Here is a 24,915-nt window from a genome sequence, read left to right as displayed (position 1 = left end):
TGAGCGGTGCCTGGTTTCCTCCAAACATAACGCCTGGCATTCACACCAAAGAGTTCAATCGTTGTATCATCATGGTTTGAGAGTCCTTCAGGTGCATTTTGGCAAACTCCAGGTGGGCTGCCATGTGCTATTTACTAAGGAGTGGCTTCCGTCTGGCCACTCTACCATACAGGCCTGATTGGTGGATTGCTGCAGAGATGGTTGTCCTTCTGGAAGGTTATCCTCTCTCCACAGAGGAATGCTGTAGCTCTGACAGAGTGACTGTCGGGTTCTTGGTCACCTCCATGACTAGGGCCCTTCTACCCTGATCGCTCAGTTTATACAGCCGGCCAACTCTAGAAAGAGTCCTGGTGGTTCCGAACTTCTTCCATTTACGGATGATGGAGGTCACTGTGCTCATTGGGAATTTCATAGCACCAGATATTTTTCTGTACCCTTCCCCAGATTTGTGCCTCAAGACAATCCTGTCTAAGAGGTCTACAGACAATTCCTTGGACTTCATGCTTGATTTGTGCTCTGACATGCACTGTCAAATGTGGGACCGTATATAGACAGGTGTATGCCTTTCAAAATCATGTCCAATCAACTGAATTTACCACAGGTGGACCCCAATTAAGCTGTAGGAACATCTCAAAAATGATCAGTGGATACAGGATGCACCTGAGCTCAATTTTGAGCTTCATGGCAAAGGCCGTGAATACTTATGTACATGTGATTTCTTAGTGTTTCTCTTTTAATAAATTTGCAAAATTCTCAAAAAAAGTTTTTACACATTGTCATTATGGGATATTGTGTGTAGAATTTTGAGAACAAAAATGAATTTATTCCATTTTGGAATAAGGCTGTAACATAACAAAATGTGGAAAAAGTGAAGCATAGTGAATACTTTCCGGTTGCACTGTATATTTAGTGTTGAAAACAGATGCGCAGTCAAAAGATCTTCTTCTGTCTATATATCTGCGGAAACCTTCATCCCTCCCTTTTAGACAGCAGCACTGTTTCTTTTTAGACTCTGAATAGCGCCTACTTTGGCATCTCTTCCTTTGCAGATGCAAATTGCTCTGTTTTTTTTTAAATCTGCTCCTAATTCTTAATCAGGCCAATAGTTGGGAGAGATGTTATCTTTTCCTTTTGTTTAACGTGACCCAAGACCACTTAAGTAATTTTTGTTCACAATTGTAAAGTGCAACTGAAGGGGGAATTCAATTACCCATGGTAAATTATTACGTAGTATTAACTAGAGATGAGCGTTTCGGATTCCTTGGATTGAAACACATCTAATAAAGGGAAAGTGTGGTGCAGAAAAACATAAAATTGCCAACATGCCATTCACCACATGCAGTGGCATGGAAAGACTGAGGCCTTGGCCTTTATTAACGAGTAGTGGTTCTGCAAGTATCTGTGAGGCATCTTCCTTTGCCTCTCATGATGATGCAAGACCTTATCACTCAGAGTGTAGAAGAGGTGTAAAAAAAATGAAAACCACTAAGGCAGTAGTACAAACTGTGCATTCAGAAACAGAAATGTCACAAATCCCTGAGGAGAGTCTAAATGTGTTCATGAGTGCGGTGTGTGAGCCTGACCTTCTGATACTGTTGTACTCGCAGAGAAGCCACCTTCCACTATTTCTACTACCTCTGCAAATATGGGGATGAGCAGCACACATATAGTTGATGACATAGAATATGAGGATGCCATCTAGGAAGTGCAAGAGGATGAGGGGGATATTTGTGTAGCAGACATCCAGTACTAATAAAGGATGTTGAGGATGTTGTTTGTGTAAGTCAGGCACCAGTGGAAGCAGCTCTTGGCCATCATAAGAAGAAGGCCATTGTCATGCCTGGGTATAGGACCAACAAATCAACCGCTTATGTGTGGAATTATTTCTATCCAAACCCTGACAACAATTGTCAAGCCATCTGTAGCGTTTGTAAACTACAGTTAGTAGAGGTTAACCATCTAGGAACCTCCTCCCTGTTATGTCATTTGCAGCAAACTCATACATTTTTTTGAAAACATCAGAAACTGGTGCTAAAAAAATAACAAGCAGTCCAGCATCAGTTAGCTCCCTTCTCTCAATTTCAACTAGATCCCAGCACCTGCAATCTCTACCACCGACACCTTCATCTTCAATATTCACAATAATGAACAGAGGTAGTCCTACATCCAATTTGTTAAGGCTTTGTGACTCCTCCCTTATTCAGAATTCCTCAGAAGAATCCTTCAGCGCTAGGCCTGCTGCTGCTGGGGATGGATCACATCCCAGAAGGGGACCAAGAAGACTACTATTCTAGGGGAAGCAACTATGACAGCACTCACCCAGTCGCAAATTTGAATATTGAAAACAATAGTGTGAGGTATGAGGTGGTCAAAATTGATAGGAAAGTAGTGGAAATTAATGTTATTGAGATTAATAATACTCTAGGAACTAAAAAAAATGCTCAAATTATGTGATTTTAGCTTTATTTACACATTTTTGGAAAAAAATCCAAAACCAAAACCTGTCACGGCGTGTTTGGCAAAATCAACACCAGCTGACGAATTAAAACCAAAACCAGCAAAAATGGTCCAGGCGCATATCTCTAGTATTAATGGGAGGTAGCTATTCAGTTAGCCTCTCTAATTCGCCTGATAATCTTGTTAACGCATGTTAATCACATGCGTTAATATAGGTTATCAGGCGTAAACACATAGGATCCATGGTAAATTCATGGACCTGTGCGTTAACTGGCAGTTATAACCCAATAACTGCACCCATTCAATTCACGGGGCTAATTGAATTCCGCCCTAAATATGCTGGTGCTATAAAAGTAAATGTTAATAATTCCAACAATGTTGCATCAAAGTCAAGTAAATAATATCCTTTACTTTGATTTGTATCCAAAATATACACTAAATACATTGGTTTGTGTTTCTAGCTTTATTCTCAGCATCAGTGAAATTCTCTCATCTACAGAACTGTTTAAATGGGTTTGTTTATCTTACTATCATATCGCATAAATGCAGTGTTCCTATGCCAATCCTACACAATCTGCTGCCACCAGGTGTCAGACACAGCTAAAAATACAGAACACTTACATTTGTCTTGATAGCAAAATCCAATACATCTCATTAGAGTGAAAGTATTTCCTTTGAAAATGAATTCACATTAAAATATGGATGTCATTATTCACAGTTAACTACTACATCAATGAACAACTGTAAAAATTGACAATGGTTTTTACTCTTTATCAAATCTGAATGATATTTTCTGCTTCACTCAGTAAAGAAGAAAGCAAAACAATTACATTGTATTAAATGTCGCCCTGCTACAGTAGGTGTATAGAACAGATGAACAAAATTTTCAAAACGACTCCTATGAAATATTTCCCCTTAATGGTTCCTTGTGCTGCCCCAACAACACGTGGAAGAATGAAATGAACGTTGTTCTAGCGCTAATCCAGTGTAAAATGTTTTTCCATGGAGCAGTGGAACAAGAGCAGAACTGCTGGAACATCACACCTCTGCAAAAATATTCCACTAAGAAACTCCATTGGCATGAAATTATGCTGCGAGTTCACACAATTCTAATATGCAATTAAAATTATAATTGCAAATATTTGTGAAGTCAAATACTGTAATGCCTACATATGTTTTGGGGGGTGTTCTGTATATTATTATTGAATATATAAATAAAATGTACTCGTATTTGTGTAAATAAATACATTTGGGAAGCACAGATGGTGTAATGTTAAGCATTACTGCCTCACAGCAGGTTTTGGGTTCAATTCACACCATAGCTCTAACTGTGTAAAATTTGTGCATTCTCCTTGTGCTTAGAAAGAAAGTGGAGAGAGATAAAGTACCAACCAACCAGCTCCTAACTGTTATTTCTCAAACACAGCCTGTAAAGTGACAGCTAAGAGCTGATTGGTTGGTACTTTATCTTTCTCCAAACTTTGATACATTTCCCCCACAAGCCCCTTAAGATGTGATATTTTACTTTGGTGCACAGCAACAAGATGAGAACTTTGAATTCTAGACTTACAAATTGCCTGAGTGGGGCAAGGGGGTAAAATGTCCCACCCTCTACAAGAATATATAATTCTCATTATCTGAGGAGATCCGGACAAATCTTAGTCATGGTTCTGATCTTCCCATGGTTCGGAATTCAGATTTTAAATCTGAATTTTGGGTTTTGAGAATGTTTTGGCAAAACCAAAACCAAACACGAAGATTAATCCAGATCCAAAACCAGGACATCTCTAATTATTGCAATCAAAATATAATGAATCCTCTTAAACACGTCACAAGATAGGTGTAGCATCCCTCTCAGAAATGGCTCTAAGCACTTAACCAAAGATCTTGAATTAGCCATATCACAAAGATAAATAGTTCTAGCAAATGTAGACACCAGTGGCTGAAGCAATAATTTCATTCCTATTGGCCATATTCAATTTGGAGCGAAATGTCGGAATCGGCGATAATTTATCGCCGATGATGTCATTTTCGCCTATTTCAATGATCCCCGTATTCAAATTCAAAGACTTTTCGCAGGTTCGAAAAGTATGTGAAATAAAACGGGGATAACATTTCACCACTGAAATAGGAGGCAAAAAAATTGGGGTTTACGGGTGTAGGCTTAAAAAAAATAGCCTGCACCCCTGGGAATGTCATTTAAAAAAAAACTGTGTCAAAAAAAGTTTTTTTTAAAAATAGGGACACCCCAAAAAATTTACTTTAATTGTGGGGTTAAAAAAAATAATAATAGGGAACACACTTCTAAAATAGCCAAATTAAATGCAGAGAGGTTTCTAAGTATACAGCAGGTGTTTTCTTCATTGCGGAGTAGCGGCAGGTGCATTTTTGCATAATTTTTAAAAATCATTTTAGGGACTTAAAAAAATGCTTACCCCCATTTTAATGTACCCCAAATTTGATAGCAATAGTTATTTTTACCCCCCAAAAAATGTGCTATTCTTCACCCCTTCTTCTTCATAGCTGCAAATATTCACCTGCCGCGGCTATTAGAAACCCCAACTTCCTTCAGCAGGTAAAAATTGGGGTACCCAAAGTGAATCCCCATGTCTAGATAGCTTTAGGGGGGTCCCTGGAATATTTCCAGAAAATTCCCATTTTTTGGTGTAACTTACCTTTCCGCCGGCTCCTGTTTTCGTTGATTTCTAATTGAATACGGGGATAGAGCGGGCGCTATGTCTGGTCTATATGGAAGGTATTTCAGTGCTGTCCCATTAATGTCAGTCAGTGCTGCCAATGCAACAACAGCAACATGTGGTTGGGCATTGTCTTGGAGCAAAAAGCACTGTTTCTTCAGCAAATGTGGTCTTTTCTTACTCATGGCTCCATGCAAATGGGTTTTCAGGACGTTTACATAGTAGACACCATTGTCTTTCCGCAGAAAACCCAGTGTTATAGGATCATACCGTGTGCATCAAAGAACAGCAGAAGAATGACTTTACACCCCGAAGGAATCACACTGAATTTTTTTGGTGGATTTGCATGTTTCCATACACTGGACTGTTGTTTGGAATCCGGATCATAATGACGAATCCACGATTCGTCACACGTCACAATCGATGTCAGGAAAATCGGATATCCTCTCCAACATTTGAACAGTGTTCTTGCACAATTCAACTCATCGTTGCATCTGCTCTTTTGTGATAATTCTGGGTACTCACACACGTGATGCATTTTCAGTTCCTTTATCACAATATACTGAACCCATTCGAATGAGATGCCAATTGAAGCTAAAAGTTTGCGTAAAGTTAACCTTTTGTCATTTTGCAACATCTCCACAGCTTTGGAGATGTTGACATCTGTAACCATGGTGGATGGTCTCCCAGAATGCGCTTCGTCAGTCAATCGCATATTACCCTCTTTGTAGTGCTTCCACCACTGAAATACTGCAGTGCGGCTAATTGTTTCTCCATTGTATGCTTGCCGTAACATTTCAAGAGTTTCATTTCGACTTTTTCAAAGTTTAGCACAAAATTCAATCACACATCTCTGACGTAATCTCACAGACACGTCTTCCTCATCCGCCATGACGGAACGTACAAAGATCTTCCACTCGTTGTGAGCAAAGAAGACTACAGCAGACCAACTGCAGGTTCGTACACATCAATTTATGAACTTCACAATAACCAGCATAGCGTTGCCACGTCTATCTATGGGACAGAAAAACGGAGGCAGTTGCATTACTTTTCAATCAGCCCTTGTATTTAGAATATCGACCTAGGGAAAGGTTACTATTGTGTTTAAAATCTTCTTTCCATTTTGTGTCTGTCCACCAAAATCACATAGAGTTTCTAAGAAACCTATGGACATTCCTGGGGATAGTGATGGTATTAGTTTGGTATTCAATTAGCCACAATTACCCATTTTTCTCTGAGAAGTTTCCACCGGTAAAAACTTTTCTCCAAAAATGGTTATCGTGCTATCCTATTAGCTACGGTTTTCGCATATGCAAAAACTGTTATAGGAATTATCTCAAATTTCTTTTCAGCACCTCTGAGCAGGTGATAAAAATGTTGGGACTTGGTGCAGAACCACTGGGACACCCTCCTTAGTAACTAATTAAGCAAAAATAAGTTTTAAATTAGCTTAATTTGGCCAATAATGACATGTCATTTTTGGGGCGAAAATGTAAAAAGTGTTGAAAAATGGGTTTAAAGTAGTGGGACAGTTATATGGACGTGCTGTATGGTTGGGACAGGTGTTTTAAACATTGCAGTTGTAAGTGACAGGTGTATTTAAACAAAAATGCCCTATATTGGCACAAAAACATACACCCATTTTAATGTATCCCTAATTTAACTACAACATGTACCTTGACCAATTTTTTCACTGTTAGAGAAAAATGCATATAACAGGCATTTGACACAATTTAAGAACCATGCAAGAATTATAGTGCAAATTGGTTATCTCCGGTTTTGCAACAGGATAGGACGATAAACAGGAGCGAGCAAACATGCGATTAGCAGCAAATTCCGGAGAATGATCCTAAAAGTTTTCTCCGGAGAAAACTCATCATTATTGCGGCTAATTGGATACCCCCTAAGGGGTAAATTTAGTAAAGGTCGATTTTGATCAAATCATTTTTTTTTTATCGATTTTCTGTTGATTTTCAAGTCTGAGATTTTCTAAAGTTAAAAGTGACAAAAAAATTGACCCCAAAACTGAATTTTGTCCAAAATTGAACATAGGTCCAAAATAGATACTTTTACATAAATGACTATAGAATCCCCAGATTTACTAATGGTCAGTTAGAAAATCGACCTTAAAATGGACAAATAAACAACCCAAACAATAGATCTACCTAAGGGCAGGTATCTACTATCCGTCAGTGAAAAGACTGAACGATAATGATATCGGTTCGGGCGATGCCGGCAATGACCAGCGTGACTGCGCATTGCTGGTCATTGCCGACATTTTGCTGCCCGATTTGTGCCCAATTAACAAACGATTGAATGATAATGGTGTCGTTATCATTCAATCGTGCTGTGTAATCGGGTAGCGGGTGAGGCAGGTGAGTTTTGGAGAAGCATTGCACAGATCACTATGGGTTCTTAGGGTTAAAAGAATTGAAAGTCTTCATTTTAAAAATTCTGTGCCCCCCCCCCCTCTCCCCCCTTAAATCCATAACCAGCACTGGACCTTTCACCGTGGTCTAGCCAAAAAAAATTGGGGGAAAAACTGGCATGGGGTTCCCCCCTATTTTCCATTAACTAGCACCAGACTGAACCAGCCGGGGTTGTAATGCCCTAGTAAGGGCACACTCAGCATGCCATCATATTAACAAGCTCAAAACTAATCAGCCCAGGGCTGGAAATTCTCAGAAAGTGGGGACCCCAAAAGTAAATTGGAGTGCCCCCTCCCAAGGATCTGCCAACCCTGGGCTAAAAGCACAGGGTCCTTTCCCAGCATCCCTGGTGGTGATGTATGTGAGAGTAATGTGTAAAAGATAGATTTACTATTGTTCATTACAGTGTAACTATAGATCCAACAAGCCTGCCCCAGTATGCCGACACTAGGAGATCCACAAGTGCCAAAATATCTGGACATTAAGTCCGCTGGCACCTATACTGTAGTCCTGCTGTAAAGAAAATATTACAATAATGACAGGACACACACACCAATTGTTTTAACCCTTTTTTAAACAAACTCACACTTCATACTTTCCTATTTCTTGGATGTGCCCAGTCCCTTTTTTCATGTAGTAGTCCCGGGTCTGGGAAAACAAAAAAACACAGTTACCGGGCCTCATGGGCATACTGTACACTATGGGCCTGATTCAGCAAGGAATGCAGTTGCTAATACTCACACAATCAGCCAATTGTTGCGTTCTGCGCATGTGTATGCATTGCAGTGCGCAAATTAGCTATTGCGATCGGGACTGCAGTGACTAATCAGACCCATTGTAGAGTGATTGATAGGAAGTACCATTGTGGGTGGTAAAGGGGGTGGTCGGACGAACGCAGGCGTGCCAGTGCGTTTCAATGCTGTTGCAGGGACGTGCATAAATTATCCACAGCGATGCCATATGCAGCCTGAGGCCTCATGGCGTGCGATAAAGTTAGTAATTTTTGAGTAAGGTCTGACCTTGTGCAAGTGTACGTGAGGCTGCGATGGTACTCGATTGTACTGATGGTTTCGCAGTCTTGCTAAACATTAAAAAATGTGTGGTAAGTAAAGTGGTCGTCCTTGTGTAGTGCTGTGAGGGAATAGAGATCGCAATGAATTAGCATACTATCGCAGTTGAATTGCATGCGTAATCGCTAAAACATATGCAGTTGCGTACGGTAGTGAATCAGGCCCTACTGTATGTACAGTGCTAGTCGCTATATGACAGTTTCCACGTGGGTCACCGCACTTCACAATTGTTAAACGCTGATTGGACACTCTCATTGGATACTCTCAGCCAATCAGCGGATGCTGCTATAAAAACCATCTGCTGATTGGCTCAGAGTGTCTGACTCTCAGCCAATCAGCGCTTTACTATTGTGTTGAGCAGTGTCCCACGTGGGAACTGTCATATCGCGGCTAGTGCTGTTCATAGTGTACAGCATGTCCATGGGCTCGGGTGACTGCATTTTTTGTTTTCTTTGGTCGTTGGACTGCTACACGGAGAATGGCACAGAGCACATCCAAGGAGTAGATAAGTATGAAGTGTGAGTGAGTGTGTTTAATATACACAGCGTAGCTGTTGACACCTTCAGACCACTGCAGGTGACTAAAGAAGCTTGTCCCAGCTAATTAATTAATTCATCTGACCAAAGCGAGTTAGGACACTCTGCAGATGTTCCTACTTTACTGAGTCAAAGGCTTAGGTGGCATCTAGAAACCACCACCACTGTCCTCTCTCCAGCTGACTGGGAAATCTGGAAATGCATACAAAGGACACAGAGTATAATAGTAATAGACTTTCCTGGGATAAACTTTGTCTGGTCTGGGTGGATGATCTGGATGTTTACAGCAATAATAACATGATAAGGGTATCCCACGCAGGTTAGATGAAGGTGATGGCAGTCAGGGCAGGAAGGGTACCAGGTGACAACCAAAGACTTCATAGATCACTCAAAGCCTAAAGTTGAGGCAGAGGTGCCAGAGAGCTGGGCAGTGTTCCTCACCCTGGAGTCAGGACACATCACACTGTGGCCAGGAGACAAAAAAAGAGAGGGGGCAGGACAGAATAGAGTGGGGGCGGGAAGGAGCAGAGAAGCTTACAGAGGGGAGCAGAGCAGTGAGGGGGTGGGTCCAGGATAGGGCCAAGAGGGGGTGGACTCTGGTGACCCGAAATATGCCAGGTCGCTTTTACTTGTTGAATATAATATGCTAAGCACTTTGATCTGCATTTGAAGAAAAAATCCTATAACTTAATTGCAGGAATGTTACAAGGGCTTGCCCTTTCAGATGTTCAAGGGTGGCTGCAAAAATGGATATTCATAATCAGGCAGTGAGACAGGGACAGAGATTACCATACAGGGAGCAAGCTAATATCTACAGACAAGTTCATGAAGTTGCACTGCTTATGGAAGTTATAGTCTAATAAGCAGTCTATCAAATTTAATACATTGGCCCTCATTCAGAGCCGCTCGTTAACAGCAGTACGCTCGTTGCGTTCCGATGTTGACTAACCGCGCATGCGTCGGTGTTACACTGCGCATGTGCGTACGGCAGATTGCGAGCTTTTTTTGACTCGTTCCTAAAATAGCGTACAGGAAGTGACATGTCAAATGTGATTGACAGAACAGGGCGTTTTAGGGTGTTGACGGAGGTGGAGATGGAAAAACGCAGGCGTGGCGAGGCGTTTTTGGGGTGTACATACATTAGCAGATGCGAGCGTAAAATGTGTTCGGACCGACTCATACGTCACTGGATGATCCTCTTTCACTTCAAAATGCTCGCACAGCTTAGGGTCTGGATTACTCGACCACATTGGCGATGGCCTTCTCCTCCGTCCCGGGACTCCACGATGTTGTTGCGATTAATCGCGGGAGGCCAGAAAAGCAATTAGTGTTGGATTGAGAACCGGCTTGGTATGTGTTTTGAAATCAGTTTTTTGGGATAGCACAAAACCGTATGCAGGTGGAACTCAGAGCTGCTAATGTCAGGATGACACAATCAATTTGCGTACATTTGTGGGGGTTTATTTTGGCCTCAATTTGGTGGTTAGGGCCTATTGTAACAATAATGTCATCATGTTTTAATTTTCGCACCATTTTATTTGTGCCTCTTGAATTTGCCTCGTTATATGAATTTTTAAACGTTCCTTAAAGAGCCCATTTTTTTTTTTTTTTGGGCTAGTTTTTGCCTTTTGGTCCAGGATTAAATGTAACCCATTTGTACAATAATTTCACAATCCAATGTCAGATTTTTTGTTTCAATTTATTGCTCAAACAAAAAAAAATAAAAATAAAATATTGGGGACATCTTTTTTGGCCAAAGATATGTTCCAAAATCAAACAAATTGGCCCAACATAACTGTTGACATAAACATACAACAAAAAAATAAAAACATTTCACAAGAAAGGAGAGGGAAGTTTTGACCAGAAAGGAATATGAGCCAAGCACAGAAGGATTGTGGGAAAAGTCACCATTGCTGTCACCGTTTTTTCACCCGTTTGGATTGGGGAGGGAGGGCGCCAGACCGGGTCCGGGATGTCATCGGGCTGGCCTGTCCAGAGGCAGATGTTGTGGCCTCTGGACTAGGCACAGGGCTAGGCACATTTGGAGGATTGGCTGATGTTGTGTCAGAGGTGGAGGATCCTGATGTTCCGGCAGGAAGGGAGGTCGGCTCCACCATGTGCTGGCGAATGAGCTGCTCCAGGGCATTGGCGATGCGGATGTTGGCCCTGGTATTTTCCGCCAGGGCCTGACCAACGGTCACGTTGGCCGCAGCATTTTGCTCCAGGGCCTCAGCCACCCGTACCAGACTGGCGTCCATCCTCTGCAGAATCTCCGTATGGAAATCTGATTTGAAATTGAGTTCTGTGAGGAGGGACACTGCCTGCGAGGGGGATTGCCCTGGACTGGCTTCTGCAGGGTCCTCAGCCGGATGTACTGGTTCCTCCCCTGCCGAGCCAGCAGAAATTCGGCTGCCAAGGCTCCCCTCTGGAGCAGACTCATCCGCCTGTGTCTCTGTTAGGAAAAAAGAGAAAAGCCTCACATTAGAATCTACATATTGGCACAATAACATTTCTGAGTTGATGACATCAAAAGATTTACCTGGGACAACATGAGGAGTCGCAAAGTCTGGCATGTCCGTATCCATGTTGGACACGCCAAACACCTCCACAGGCTGCACACACCCCTGTGCCAGCTCTTCTAAATCCGTCAACTCCAATGACACAGGGGTGGGACCCCCACCTGTCCCCCTTGCATGCCTAGCCCTGTCCGCAAGTTTTTGCTTTAGGCGATATTTGAAGTCGCCCCATCTGTGGGAAAAAATGGAAGCCATTATCCTTTGGTTTAAAATGGTGTTTGTTTTTAGGGGGGGCAAGTGTTTACTTACCGCCGTTTGACATCCCGGGCTAGACGGACATAATCACCCACCCTATTGACAGCAACGGCTACCTCTTCCCACATTCTCCCCTTCTGGCTTAGACTCATATTCCTGTCTGCCTGTGGCAGGATGTCCACACACTTCTGTATCAAAACCTCCATCTCCTTTCTTGTGAAATGTGGCTGCCTTTTTTTTTTGGCAGCTTTGGCCGGAATACTGGGCCCAGCAGCCTCTTCCATGTCATCCTCCTCACCTATTTGTGTAAATATTCAGATTTCACAAAATCACAACTTGCCCAATCTTATGTTTCAAATTATTCATTGATACAAAATGCATGAAAGACTTACCGCCTGACTCTTGGGCATTGTTTCCCTGGTCTGTCGCCATGTCTGAGGTCCAAACAAGAAATACACCAGAATTTTAATGTGTTTTCGTGACGTATTTATACATGCGTCCTTATTTTTCGGCCGCATCATTGATTGTGCGTTCCTATGATCCCTCCTTAATTTGTGCGGGAAACGAAACACTATTTATGGCTTGGTGTGTCTCGAGTCGAGGTGGCGTTTTTGGATTGTTGGAGGTTACCTTGGCTGGAGTTTATTGATTGCGTATAAAGGAGTTGGCGGTTGGAAATTATTTTGTTTGGTAGATTTGCGTTTTTATTTTCCGTTCTCTTTGTTGGTTTATATTTTTTTGACCTCGTTTCTTGATTTGGTAAGTTTTGTGAAGTCTAACTTTTGATCAATTGTTGTTTCATTGTGTTTCTTCATTTTTTTTAATTTTGGATCCATAATTTCATCTATTTTAGTTTTTGATTAATTTCGGACCAAAAGACCTTTTGATTTGGACTCTTATATATTTGCTCTTGGTAAGTCCATTTTTTATCTTGTATTTGCGAACTAATTAGCGCATTTTTACTACTTACTATTGTGACTTGTATTTGCGAACTAATTAGCGCATTTTTACTACTTACTATTGTAACTTGTATTTGTGAACTAATTAGCGCATTTTTTCTACTTACTATTGTGACTTGTATTTGCGAACTAATTAGCGCATTTTTACTACTTACTATTGTGACTTGTATTTGCGAACTAATTAGCGCATTTGTACTACTTACTATTGTGACTTGTATTTGCGAACTAATTAGCGCATTTTAAAATGCTTATTAATCATTTTAACTTTTTTGAGGTTGCCCTTTCGCTTTTGGTGCAAACATTTCAACCCATTTTGATGTACTGTGTGCAATGTCGTTTTGCTGTTTTGCAAAATGTGTGTTTCGCATATTTTAAGTTTGGTCTAGCACAAAATTTAGAAACAAAAATGCACAGAGTGAAATTTGTCAAATAATTTTTGTGATTAATTTCAGTTTGGACGTATCATGACAATACCCCGGCATGTAAGCAGCAATGGATGGTATCATCAAGCTAAGTTGTTTTAATTTACTTTTGGGGTGGGTCAAAAGCCTTACATTGAAATCTTTGAATTTCAGGTAGATCTGGGGCGGATTGTTCTGGCCATGCTCCCGGAAGCCGACCAACCTGAATCTCGTCCCAGGCGTAGGCATTGTAGGCATGCAAGGCCCCAGATATTTCGAACACGTGTCACCCTTTTTGGAATGCCCGATGATGAGGTTTTAAGACGCTACCGTCTACCTCCCAAAATCATCATAGACACTCTTTCATTAATAGAAAGTGATCTTGAGCGGCAAATTGACAGTCCAACAGCAATACCACCACTTACGCAATTTATGGTGGTGTTACATTTCTGTGCCTCAGGATCGTTTCAAACAACGGTGGGAATAGTGGCGGGCATCTCCCAATCCTCCTTTTCCAGGATCCTGAGGGCAGTGATGGAGGCACTTTTCAAGCACCTCCATCATTTTATTCAAATGCCTTTGGATATGGGTGCCCTTAGTGTGGCCAAGGCCAATTTTTACCAAATAGCTGGCTTCCCACACATCATAGGGGTTGTGGATGGTACTCACATACCACTTCAGCCTCCAGCACGGCTGGAGGCCATATTTCGAAACAGGAAACACTATCACTCCCTGAATGTAATGGTGGTATGTGATGCCTCCCTCCAGATCCTGTCCCTGAATGCTAAATTACCAGGAAGTGCACATGACTCCTTCGTCATCCGGCATTCAGGGATATGGCACAAATTAAACAACCTACAAGCTGGTGATGCGTGGCTTCTGGGTAAGTGGAGACCTTTAGTACATAACAATGTTAAGCTTGATACACAGTGTTCCTGATGTTGTCTATTCTTTTTCACAGGAGACAGTGGATATCCTTGCATGTCCTGGCTGCTCACTCCTTATTTGGCTCCCACACCAGGCCCACTTACAGCCACCAGGCAAGTGGTGGAGTGCTGTATCGGCCTTTTAAAAGGCCGATTCCGATGCCTCCACCGCTCTGGTGGCGAGCTCATGTATTTGCCGGATATGGTGTCGAAAATTGTGGTCCTGTGTGGGATATTTCACAACATTGCTATAAGGAGTGGTGTCCCAATGCAGCCAGAGGATGCCTTACCTGAGGATGGCCCCCCCGAGGTTGGTCGGAGGTCAGTATGTGGGGGGCCATACACGATGATGTGGTGGCCAGATTTTTTAGGTAAGTTTTCACAAAACAACAGTGTTTATATCTAATGTGTTTGTGTTTGTTTGCGAACATCTAATTTTTTGATGTTTTTTGCACCATCTTCTGTTTGTTCACATAATCTTTAGCACTCCAACGCTCACTACTTCCTGCTACCCTTACCAAACCTGGATCTGGACATTTTGGGAATATATTCTGGAACCCATATCACAACGCCATGTTTGTGGAATCATGTTGGCATGGTCCTTCGTCAACCAGTTCTTGATTTGTTTTTTTTGGTTTGTTTTTGTTTGGTATGTGTTGTATTTGAGATTATCACTGTGTGTTTTTTTTGTGAGTGACCACTTTGATTTATCAGTTATGTTGTGAATAAATGTTTGAAGAGTGAAATGTTCTTCCTTTTTTTGGACATTACCAGCAAGTGTAACCAGGTTCACACACGTTACATTTGACTAAGGGGTAATCCAGTACTGACGCCAGTTGAGCTAAAATGAAATATGTTTTCAGGTTCCAAACCCACACCAAAAGGAAGCCTGTACAATCATTTGGCTTTGTAAGATTGGCCTAAGCAGCTTGCACACCAACTAGGAACCTGTAAAATGTAGAAATATCTAATTGACACTACACCCAAAAAGGGAAATGACATTGTGACTGTTATGTGTTTCTTGTGGCTGTTTTACATACAAATACAAAACACAATCTTACTTAAAAAAAATGGAAATCCTTGCAGGAACAGTCTACTTATGTCAGGGTAAACAATCTTTGGTTTTTCAAAAACTAATGAGCCAGAACGTATGTTCGAAAAAAACAATTTATTATGAAAAATAAAAACCAAAAATAAAACTACTGACGAAGGATGCCAGACAGACGGTCAAGGGCCACGAGCACCCCAATTATATGTTGGCGCATCTGGCCCACACAGTCTTGGACTTCTTGCCGACGCCTCTGTTCCTCTGTGGGTGAGAAAAGTGTGTGGATTAATACAACAATAGGGAAACCACATTAAAATTTCTAAAACACAACGAAATCACTCCAAAAAAAAAAAATGAAATGGGGGCTGCAAAAAATACAAGGCCTGTGTACAAATTCCCACAGGTGTGATATGTGTATGTTGAAATCAGCAGGAACAGGTAAAGGCAATCTGCTAAATCACCAAAAGTCTACCCAAAAACCCCGAATAAAGGAACGACACATGATCACATACAAACAGTTTGTGGTTTAAAAAAAGGCTAAAGAAAAACATACCGGTAGACAAAACGGCAGCTCCGGAAGTCCCACCATCGTCCTCCTCGGAGGAGCCTCCATTCCCCAAAGATCGGGGGGGGTTATTACGGACTCCGGGGAGGGGGTAATTGGAAGAGGGGTGGTTGGAGGAGAGGGGGAAGTGGGACGGAGGGGAAGGAGGCCTGACATTTCCGGGAGAGGGTCTTGGAAGGCTTGGGAGGAGTGGGGAATAGGGGAATTATTGGGGGTGGAGTGTTGGCTGGGGGTTGGGGAGGGTGGGCGTGACCGCCGTCTGGCCGGACGGTGACGGCGTAGTCTTGGCTGTCCCCCAAAAAGATGTAAAACAAATTGTGGTTAGTTTCAGCACAAATCCTGGCCAAAAAACAATTTAAAATCACCCCCCACCAACAAAAAACATGCAAATATGAGGAGAATGAATAAATATGAAATAGAGGGAAAACATGGCCATGCAAATATGAGTAGAATGAATAAATAGGACAGACATGAAAACATGCACACGCAGTTTGGGCCACAAAGACAAACATGAAAACCACAATACATAAAACTTACTTTCTGAGATCTGCATGCGAAAGCATGCCAGCAAGCGGGGCGTTCGCCGTTGCAGGTCCGACCACCTGCGCTCCAGCTGGCCGATGTTGCGGCGTGAGCCGAAGGAGCGCAGGCGGGCCCGTGCCTCCGCATATGCAGAACGCTTCTGCCGGTTGGTGATGGGTGGAGGCTGGCTGGTGATACGCCTATCCATCACCTCCGTTAGCACCAGCAGCTCGCGCCTGGTGAATGCGGAGGCTCTCATGATGGCAATGGTGTTTTTCTTAAAAATCATTTTTGATAAAGTGGCCAAAAAATTTCTGATTGGCTAATGTATTTGGGAAATTAACAGGAGCAATTCTATTGGTTAGTGTATGAGTCATGTGTTCGACAGGGCCAGAAATCTCTGGAGAGTTATGATAGGCTTGATGCAGTGACATGCGTAAGCAAATTTAAATAAAGAAATGAACCCCGGGAAATATGCGGGGATCCAAAGCAATAGAACAATTGTTTAATTGTGGGTAACATGTTTTTTGAGCAATAAAAGCGAATGTTTAAGCCGTACGTATTCTGCGGGAAAACCCAAACACGGACAAGAGTAAAGTTTCTTGCATTGTGTTGAAAAAAAAAAAACAATTATGCTAATTGATACATTGATTGGCATGATACGATTGATGGAGGTAGGCAGAATAAAGGAGCAGGTAATCGACATCTGACAAGGCCACTTCCGGTTTATACTTGTGCGTGCGTTCCCTTCAAGCCATTTCGGGGATGTACGCTCGCTATTTCGCACGCTCGTTAGTTAGAGGAGGGGTCGTCTGAGTTTGGGGAGGATTTTTAGATGCGTTCGAAAATACGAGCGAGCCCTTGAATTTAAATATTTTTGTACGTACGCCTAACGTACATTCGCCCGCTTGCGAGTGGGTCTGAATCAGGCCCATAGTTTCCTATGGTAAACTCAAAAAAGGGCATTAAGTGTCAAGAAACCTCTCGTCATGGAGTAATTCTAGAACTATCATAGCAAAATGGTACATGTTAAAATCATGTAAGTTTGCCTACATAATTACGTTACAGTATATACACTGTAAGCTGTTTTAAAGAAACCCATGATAAAAATGACCATAATAACAAATAAGTTTCAATATGTAACCTTTTAATCATAGTTTATTGTTTGAAAGTACTGTAAATGATGATTGGTTGCTGTAGGTTACAGGACATTTTTGCATAGTAACGTATACACACCCTTATGTTAAACATCTTAACTTGACAGATTGATGCATATTAGTTTGTAAAAGTGTATGTAAAATTAAATAAATATGACACATTAATCATGGGGCGTAACTAGGTATTTGAAGGCCTCATAGCAAAAGTTTGTAAGGGCCCCTATGTACCACTTAATGGTGAAAAATATATATTCTGTAACACATGTAACTTTGACAATGCAGATTGGCCCTCCTCAGCTCTGGGCCCCATAACAGCTGCACCCCTTGCACCTATGGTAGTTACACACCCATGACATTAACATAAAATATGATATCTCTCCACTCCTCTGAAACTGCCCTCACAAAAGTCAGCAATGACCTCCTTGCTGCCAAATCCAAGGGCCACTACTCTCTGCTTATTCTCCTTGACCTTTCTGCTGCCTTCGATACTGTTGACCACCCTCTCCTGCTGCAAATCCTTTACTCCCTTGGTTTACATGACACTGCTCTCTCCTGGCTGTTGTCCTACCTCTCAGACCGTGCCTTCTCTGTCTCTTCTCATGACTCCTCTTCCCCACCACAGCCTCTTACAGTAGGTGTTCCCCAAGGTTCAGTTCTTGGACCTCTACTATTCTCCCTCTATACATCCTCTCTAGGTGAACTCATCAGCTCTTTTGACCTCCATTATCATCGCTATGCTGATGATACTCAGATCTACCTTTCCTCCCCTGACCTCTCCTCACTCGTATCTCCAACTGTCTCTCTGATATTTCTTCCTGGATGTCCCAGCAATTACTTAAACTTAATATGTCTAAGACTGAGCAGATCATTTTCCCACCCTCCAGCATAACCTCACTTCCCACTATTTCTTTAACAATTGATTGTCACGACCCTGTCTAGTTGTCATCTTTTTGCCTTGGGACTTACCCCTGTCAGCTCCCCCATGGATCTGTGTGTGTAATTTGCCTGGAGGATTTGCTCTGATTATTGCACCTGGCCTCTCCTCTGTCTGTGAGCACTGCTAGCCCTGATTGGAATCACAGGTGTGGTTCTGATTCTCAGAGCTGCAGAGATGAATACTCCCTCTGCATGTTGTGCCTTCCACCACTCAGAATGCTACTACCAGACCACCTGTCCGTATCCACCAATTGCTGCCAGACCCATGGTATATATATCCTCTCCTGATAGCATTCTGGGCCTGAACATCTCGTCTTCCCATGGTGTATGGTTCATGCTGTTTCTGTGTTCTAGTATATCCCTGAAACCTGCTACAGCAATCCCTGGTGCTATCCAGAAAACCTGTTTCAACTGTACCTGGCAATCCAGTAAATCTGCTGGCAGCAACCCCCGGTGCTTCCAGAAAACCTGTTACAGCCAAACCTGGCAATCCAGTAAGCCTGCTGACAGCAACCCCTGGTGCATCCTAAAAACCTGCTACGGTAATACCTGGCATCCAGACGTCCTGTTACAGCAATACCTGGCCTGTGCTCTGCTGCTAGTCCTACTCCTGGTTGGTCCCTGGCACTCTGTAAACCTGCATCGTGTTACCCTGCCTTGCTTCCTGCTGTGGATCAACTCCTGCCCCTTTTACCTACTTACTCCCTCCCTGAACCTAAAATTCCCAAACCTACCCATTCCTTCCTGAAACCTGTTATTCCCAGTTATCCTGTCCAGCCTGCACCTGAGTTCCAACCTTGTCACAGCATTTCCAGATTACCCTGTTTAGCCCTCATCTCAGCATTACCTGACTTCCCTTCAGCAATTGTCACATTCCAGTCCAGAGTCAAGTTCCAAGCTCATCAGTTCAGTCCACGTTGCTCCAGTCCAGAGTCAAGTTCCAAGCTCATCAGTTCTATCCACGTTGTTCCAGTCCAGAGTCAAGTTCCAAGCTCATCAGTTCAGTAAACGTTGTTCCAGTCCAGAGTCAAGTTCCAAGCTCATCAGTTCAGTCCACGTTGTTCCAGTCCAGAGTCAAGTTCTTAGTTCATCAGTCCAATTCAACAAGTCTTCCTGCCGGTCCCAGTCCGGTCCCTCCAGTTCCTGTCATTTATCATCAAGGGCAGTTTTCATTGCTACACAAGTCTTATAAATAGAGCTATCTACATTATCTGTGATTCCAGTCATGCCGGCCTCCGTTGAAACCCGATCACCACCTGAGACAGGTAACTCGCAGACACCAATCATGACATTGATGGCACAACTATCTCTTCTAGCCCCAAAGTGCGCTATCTTGGAGTTTTCCTGGATTCCTCCCTCTCCTACAAACCACATATCCAGAGCCTCTCATGGTCCTGTCGTTTCCATCTCAAAAATATTTCCAAGATTAGACCCTTTCTCACCCAGGATGCCACTAAAACCCTCATACACTCACTGGTCATATCCAGTAATCTTCTCCTATCTGGCCTCCCCAACTCCCATCTCTCTCCTCTCCAGTCTGTCCTCAATGCTGCTGCTCTACTTATTTTCCTCTCCAAATGCTCTACATCTGCCTCCCCTCTCCTACCAGCCCTCCACTGGCTCCACTTGCCTTTTTATAATCCAATTCAAGGTTCTCACACTCGCTTACAAAGCCCTCACACATTCCTCTCCCATTTTCATCTCTGACCTCATCTCCCTCCACTCTCCTGTCCGCCCCCTTCGCTCAACTAATGCATGCCGCCTCTCATGCCAACTGATTACTTCTTCCCTCTCCCGCCTCCAAGATTTTGCCCGTGCTGCTTCCGACCTTTGGAACTCTCTCCCTCTCCCTATCAGACGCTCTTCCTCTCTACAATTCTTCAAATGGGCTCTCAAGACCCACTACTTCATCAAAGCCTTCCAGCTCCCATCCTAACTTGCTGCAACATGCTCCTTCCTCCCTGTTTATCCCATCTGTGTCACACCTGTTTGTCTGACCCTTCCCTTTAGAATGTAAGCTCTCACGAGCAGAGTCTCTACCCTCTTGTGCTTTTCCTTACTTTACTTTCACCTACTTCTTATCCCCCACCAGGGCACCTAACACTTGGTTGCTTACGCTCTGTTGCATATCTAGGTGTTATGGTCACTAATGTAGCAATGTATATTATCCATGTCCTTGTCCTATTTTGTACTGTAAGTCAGTTGTCATATTATTTGTTTATGTACTTTGTAAGGCGCTGCAGAACACTTGTGGCGCCATATAAATAAAGGATGATAATAATAATAATAATAATAATAATAATAATAATAATAATAATAATATTGCTGCATATGTTTTTTGCTCTTTGTCCTCTCATTTACATTTTATTTAAATTTACAGACTACAATCAGGCCCTGATTTGTGGAAAAGCCACGTAGACCAAGCTTTCTTGAGTGACAGCTAGCAAGGATGGAACTCTATTGCAACAATGATTTAATTTATTTTAAATAAAAATAAAGATTTATAGATATGAATATGTAAACATATGGGCTTTAATGTATCTAACTTATCTATTTGGCTGTAGGGAAAAGATTCCTAGCAGAACACAAAAGTGACTTCCAGGTCTGACTGTTGTATAGTATTCATTTTAAAACATGTCTTGAAACAAATAAATAACTTTGGGCGAGATGTATTATTGATCACATTTATTATGTGATCAATAAGATACATCAACATGTATGCCGAAATGCTGCATTTAAATCTTGCCAGGACAGTTCCTAGAAATCCAACGGTCCCAATCTTGTAGTAACTTCCAGGTTTCTAACCCAGCAATTGTAATGAGCATAAAAAACATGAATGGAGTCTCATGAACTTCTCTACTTGTAGTGTAAAAAAACATCTGATTATCTAGTAGAAATTTTTTACAGTTATGAACTTTGGGAATCAGATTTCAGTGGACTCTATGGGGTATATTTGAGGTAATGAGTGCTAGGGGTATATTTACAAAAGTGCGGATTTATAGAAGTGGAGGTGTTGTCCATAGCAACCAATCAGATTCTAGCTATTATCTTGTAGAAGGTGCTAAATAAAATAAGTAGAATCTGATTGGTTGCTATGGGAAACACCTCCAATTCTGTAAACCCGCACTTTAGTAACTATACCCCTAACACTCACTACCTCAAACGCCTAAATGTTATTTACTAATGTCACATTTACAGCATACCAGGGAAACCATGCAGCAATAATCTTTGAAGTAACTAGTGCTGAAAGCAAATGCTTGATTGGTTGTTGTGGTTTAGTGTACGTTTGCAGAACACAAACAACTACAGGGATTCAGAGTCATATGTACTGTAACACAGTTGAATCTCCGCTTGGGGCTGAAAGAGTGTAATTTGATGGTATGCTAACTGGCATTGGCTTGTAGGCTAAGTTGAGTGAGAGAGTATCAGGGCATGAAGATGTTGTGAGCTATGCAGGATTGTGTGTACACAAAGATAATTTGTTTGCAGATGGTTTTTTTGAACCAAGGATACGGCTGGTCCAAGTGCGGACTGATAATGATAGTGGCTATGAATCCAAGATTGGGGCAGAATGGTCGCATAATGCTTATAAAGCTGCCTACTAATGCATGCAGTTCCTGTGTAATTGTGGCCAACTTGTGTCCACTTGTGTCTCCAATGTCAGGTAGTACTGTAAGTATCAGATCAGAATCCATATCAATACAGAGTTGGGCTGATGCAGAGTTCATAGTAAATTGGGAATAAATTACTCAAAAGAAACAGTCTCACCGAAAAGCATACTGTATTTCTGCATAAAAGATACACAAGAAGTGCTTATGCCTTTTCTTATACTGCATATGTGGCCTTTTTCTGACTTGGCGTCATCATCAATGCTTACTATAACACCCCAACAGGTGCATTTGCCCTCACTGAACTTTGACTATGAAAGAAGAATGCCTCTTCCCCGTGGCATCACCATGGGGTAGCGGGACGCACCCAGGTGTCACCCTCGGAGGGGGTGACACCAAAATGCCGGCTCCTCCTCAGTGACAGCAGCCGGGTGCTGGAGTGTGACATTCTCCTGCAGCATGCAGCTCTTGTCACAGAGGAGGAGCTGACAGTGCAGGCACTAGTCTCCGGGGGCAGCCCAGCATCTCCATGGATGCTGGGCATTCCCCCAGAGTGATGCAATCAGGTTTTCCCACGAGGCCACGTACCCTTTATGTTAAGCCACACGGCCTTTCAGACACGAGTGGCTCCGCCACACGGGGGGGAGGAATTATAGTGCACACCAGGTGTCACCAGACCCAGTGACGCTTCTGCCTCTTCCCCCCCCCCAGTGCCACCACTTCAGTCATAAGGGTCAATGGATTCACATTGCGTATGACTCTGCATTCTCTCACTTGTGTGCGCTCATTTTCTGAGCATGCACAGTGTGAATTCACGCAAAACGGGCGTACTTTCAACTTTGCTTCAGCCCCTCATTTTTTTATTAGCGTAACACATTTTCAATTATGTTTCTCAACTTATCATTCTTCTGCTTCTAAACTCCCATATCTAGCAGACACAACATTAATGAATGATGAGTTGTTCACTGCTCCATATGCTTCATCCCAATTCCCAGTGCGGTTTGCACCTCAGTAAAATCCATAGCAATTAAAATGACAGCACATTTTAAAAGCCTATAACTTCAAAGTAACTTAGACACGAGTGTAACAAATATTACTAAGTTTACTCTTCCCAGCTAAATGCGAATGTATTTATCACTCAGTCAGAACAAACATTAAGCAGCTTTTCAAAATATTAGATCTTGTATAATTTTCAAAATTAATAAAGCAGCAATAAATATGTCGGCCGCTGCACAGCAATTTAAACACATTAATTCAGAAGTGAAGGAGATCTCTTAAATCTCCTTCCTCATTAAACTCATCTGGGAATTTGACATAAAAATCCAGAAAGTTCTTAATGTGCTTTCTGTTCCAATGTCAAGATAGGCATTTTCAAACTGGTACATATTTAAATAGGTTAAAAATAGTGACATATCCATAATGTATGTTTCATTCATATATATCCATTTCCTTTGAGTGGAAGCATAAGCGTACAGTTCATTATGTTTGCTTCTGACCTTGCTATGTGTGTGCTGGATAGTTTGCTTTCCAATATAAACATGGATGAAGTTAGTTTGAAAAGATTGTTGAAACAATGAGCCTGTAATCAGAGTTGTATGCCCATGAGACACACTGCACATATGTCATGGTACATTACCGTAGTCACACGCTGCAAGTCTTTATTTGCAGTGTGATTGACAGGCAGGGAGCATTTGGGGGAGGCAAGAGGGAGTGTCATATGCTGCATCTGCGATCTTGTACGCAGGAAACATGGCTTCGACGTCTGTTACGGCAACCATTCTGAATGACCATAGACTCACTCAAGTAGTCGATAATTGCGTGATCTGCGTCTGATGCTGAATATGTGTACACAGTTGCGGACAGTTGCAATAGCTCTGCTAGGCATCTCAGTACTAGTCCCAGCTGCTGTCCCATTAGCATATTTTCGCACATCCTGCACTTAAAGAAAAATTTGCAGCAGCATTAGCATACAACTCTGATTCGGGATTTCGAACACGGTACCAACCCGGGACAGACCACTGTCACAAAGTGGTGCTGACCTGGGTTATTCACGGCTTGGCGCTGTTCACACTGCACCCATGTGCAGTGGAACTCTTCTGCTGGCGCTTGTAGATGACATCATCTCCAAGCACCAGGAAATCCGGATCTCCCCATGCCGTAAACGGAACCTGGGTAGGATGACACAGGTTACCCGTTTACAATGCAGGGTTACACGCAGTGGCAAACGCAGAATTTCTAGAGGGGGGTTTCCAAATGCTTGATTTTAGAGTGAGTGTGGCCAGTCCATGAAGAGGGCAGAAATAGCACTTATCCAGCTATAATATACATCATACAAAGTGTAGTGTGTGTCATAATTCCAGCATATACAGGACCAGCAATCACAGTAAGCCATTAGATGCGGCAATAGGGCCATCCTGCCTGAGCTGTATGTTTATATGTCAGATGTGGGCACAATTCCTGAGCATTGGAGCAAGTTTGGGAGACTGGGGGAGCGGCAGAAGAACCTAACACTGCTCTGGATATACATGTACATATCAGTATCCTTATCTACTGGATAGTGTATTATTATACAGTATTAATAATTACCCCTATTGATGGTTATAGCAGTGCACCCCTAACACTGCATGTTTTCCACATCTTCCAGTTGGTGCACAGGTATATTTGTTACTGTCTGATACATTTTAAAAGAGCCACAGGTGGTGCTAATTATTTAATTTGTGATACTGAGAACAACATGCAGCACTAGTAACATTCTATTATATTACTATTTCTATTGTGGTCATGGTGTTGGCTGGGGAGGGGGGTTTCCAGGCAGACGGAAACCCCCCCTGCGT

The sequence above is a fragment of the Taudactylus pleione genome, unplaced genomic scaffold (genome assembly GCF_031769625.1).
Source record: "Taudactylus pleione unplaced genomic scaffold, aTauple2 ptg000019l, whole genome shotgun sequence".
NCBI classification, from domain to species: Eukaryota; Metazoa; Chordata; class Amphibia; order Anura; family Myobatrachidae; genus Taudactylus; species Taudactylus pleione.
Note: the sequence above shows the minus strand (reverse complement) of the source record.